We start from the raw sequence: 2,648 nt of genomic DNA, 5'->3' as shown, positions 1-2,648 counted from the left end.
TGACCAATGGGGGGTAATGCTAATAGTGCCAGATAACTGAAGTAAATGTTATTTAACAGCATGGGGTCCCAATAACACAGGAGCAACCTTCTAGGCATTATATCATCCAAGCCCAGGAAGCCCCCCATGGTGGCAGCACTGCATTATTTAAAATCAGTTCATCATGTTCCTCTTGAGTATTGGCCACCTTTCAAAACCCTCTCTGGTCATGAGCTATTTGTGCCTGCTTTGTGATAATAAATCTCTCCTATAATCTCTAAAACTCAGGCAGACGATGTCCAGAGATTCCATAAGAAGAGAATGCAGAGGAATTCTGCTCCCTGTTTAATCCCTAATTAAATAAAATTAGATTGTATAGTTACATTAATTTACAGAATCCACAATACCTTTATCAAACATCTTTTCATTTGACAATGTATTTTTTTTGACAATGTATTTTTTGTTGTCTTATTCAAGTAGGGTTTTTTGACATTTTCATAACATTTTAACATATGATAGAAACTATGCACATTAATTTTTTGTTCTATCTTACATAAAGTAGTCACTACAGAAATTTACAGAAGCAAGATGGATGGTTAAGGAAGGCCCAGTCCTATGGGCTATTCTCAGAGGTTATAGGTCAGAGTTCACTGGGTGGAGGGGGTTCAGACTACCCAATCAGGTAAGAGGTGAAGAAAGGCTAAAACACAGGCACTGGGTTCCATCAGTATCCCAAGAGTACACATCTCCTACCTAAACACCTATGTGGATTTGTTCCAAGACTTGGAAATTCCCATTACAAAGATGTCTGTCCCCTGAGGCACAGTCCCAGATACTTTCTCAATCCCAGCAGCTCTGGCAGGAATCACTTGTCTTTCTCTTCCTTGCATAGAGTGGGAAGACATCTGCAACGTGTAGACACTATTGATCCCTTCCCCCCAAATTTGGTTTATGTTTGAGTATATCAATCAATAACCTAAACAACGGGGTCTGAGTTGTCCTTCAGTGACAGGTAGTCATAAATACTTGTTGAAAGAATGGAAAATTCAAGTCCTCCGAAGTCATATGGTTCCCAAAACAAATTATCAACTGACAGAAGAGGGTTCTGGCTTCCCATTTGCTGTAGACACTCTACTTTGAGGCAGTAGTTCAGAGGCTTTTTCAGAACTTGGACCTCTGTGATCTGCACCCATCTCCAGCCATCCACCTCCAGCCCAGAATATCCACTGGACCTTCAGCAGTTTCTTTGACTGAATGATCTTCAAGGGTTAATGAAGGATCAAAAAGCAAGGGTGAAGGAGGGTACTTTGTACCATCACCCACAACATCTAAGTCCTGCTCGGGCTTAGAACTCTGAGGAGGCAACTTCCAGCTGGCAGTGGGCAGCAAGGATCCTCAGAGAGGCTTACAGGAACTAGTTTGTTGCGGGGTACCTCTTCAGAGCCCTGATCATTTGAAGAGAACTTGATTTGTGTCCTGACAAATACGGATAAGGCAGTGTCTGGTCTTTGGAATAGACTGATTGGAATAACAGACGTCATCCACAAAGGCCCAGCGCCTCTGACTGAAACAAATATTATGAGCCTGTTGGGCAGCATCATCTGGGCCAACATCCTGTGTTCCTTCAGGTGCCTATGTAATAAGGTTTCCCCTCCTTAGTGCTTATGATACTGCGGATGACGTTTCAGACACTTTAAGTTCTCTCATTCTTTGGCCAAAAGTCCCTCTGGGCCACTCAAGGGACTACGACTTAGAGCCTCATGTTCCACTTTGTGATTATGTAAAAAACGTACTGAAGTCAATTAAACTGATCAATGTACAAAGATTGCAAACAAATTAGCTTCTCACACATAATCAGGGCAACTTCTGCTGCTGCATAGACACCGGCATGTCCAGAATTCTTCTGGCTCCAATGTGGCTACTTTCTGGAGACTGAGACGCCAGCTCTGTGTTAGCATAAGAGCTCAGCTGGCACAAGAGTGTTTCACCCATAGGCCCTGAACTGGTCTTCATTTGAGCATGAAATGCCAGGGCATTCCTATGGGCATGTTCAGCACTGAAAGACTCCATCTTTCTTCTCAAGTTTTGGAGCAGCACTGGGATATTTTTTTCATTCTTCATCAATGAAGGGCACATTCATGTCTTCAAGGATATGCTTAGTGCAAAATTTCTGCCCCTCTAGACAAGGTTGCAAGCATGGGAGATGAGTGAATGAACAAGACAAGGTCTCCTGAGACCTGGGCACTGGGGTGATCCTCCCTGGATTGGTCAGCAAGAGGTGCATCAGAATCCTGTTCATACCAGAACCTCTGCCACTGTATTGCGCTGTGCCACTAGTCCTCTGGTTGTGCCAGCCGCTTCTCTCCAACAGGTTTTAGCTCTTGGGTGTGTTGTTAGCTGGTGGAGGGGCAAACAGAAATACATGTTCATCAAACTAGTACTCTTTCCACTTTTTTCATTCTCCCATTGGGTTTCTTGAGTTCTCTATTTTTCATGAGCGTTGCTTTCATCTTTGTACAATGCAGTGACAAGGGGATCTGAATGTCCTTCTCTTACAGCAGAGTCAATAATTGGTGTCTTAACTGTATGTTTCAAACAAGAGAAATGACCCTTTCCAGCTGAAAGTCTCAATCGAGAGACATACGCACATAAACACAAACATGGGCACA

At 43.2% G+C, this 2,648-nt stretch overlaps 1 pseudogene; it reads right to left on the bottom strand.

Moving 5' to 3' along the window:
- Positions 1-1,064: 1,064 nt before the first annotated feature.
- LOC103669069 lies at positions 1,065-2,278 on the bottom strand (annotated as a pseudogene).
- Positions 2,279-2,648: the final 370 nt, after the last annotated feature.

The sequence above is a fragment of the Ursus maritimus genome, unplaced genomic scaffold (genome assembly GCF_017311325.1).
Source record: "Ursus maritimus isolate PB19 unplaced genomic scaffold, ASM1731132v1 scaffold_3, whole genome shotgun sequence".
Lineage (NCBI taxonomy): Eukaryota > Metazoa > Chordata > Mammalia > Carnivora > Ursidae > Ursus > Ursus maritimus.
Note: the sequence above shows the minus strand (reverse complement) of the source record. Positions and strands in the feature narration are given on the sequence as shown.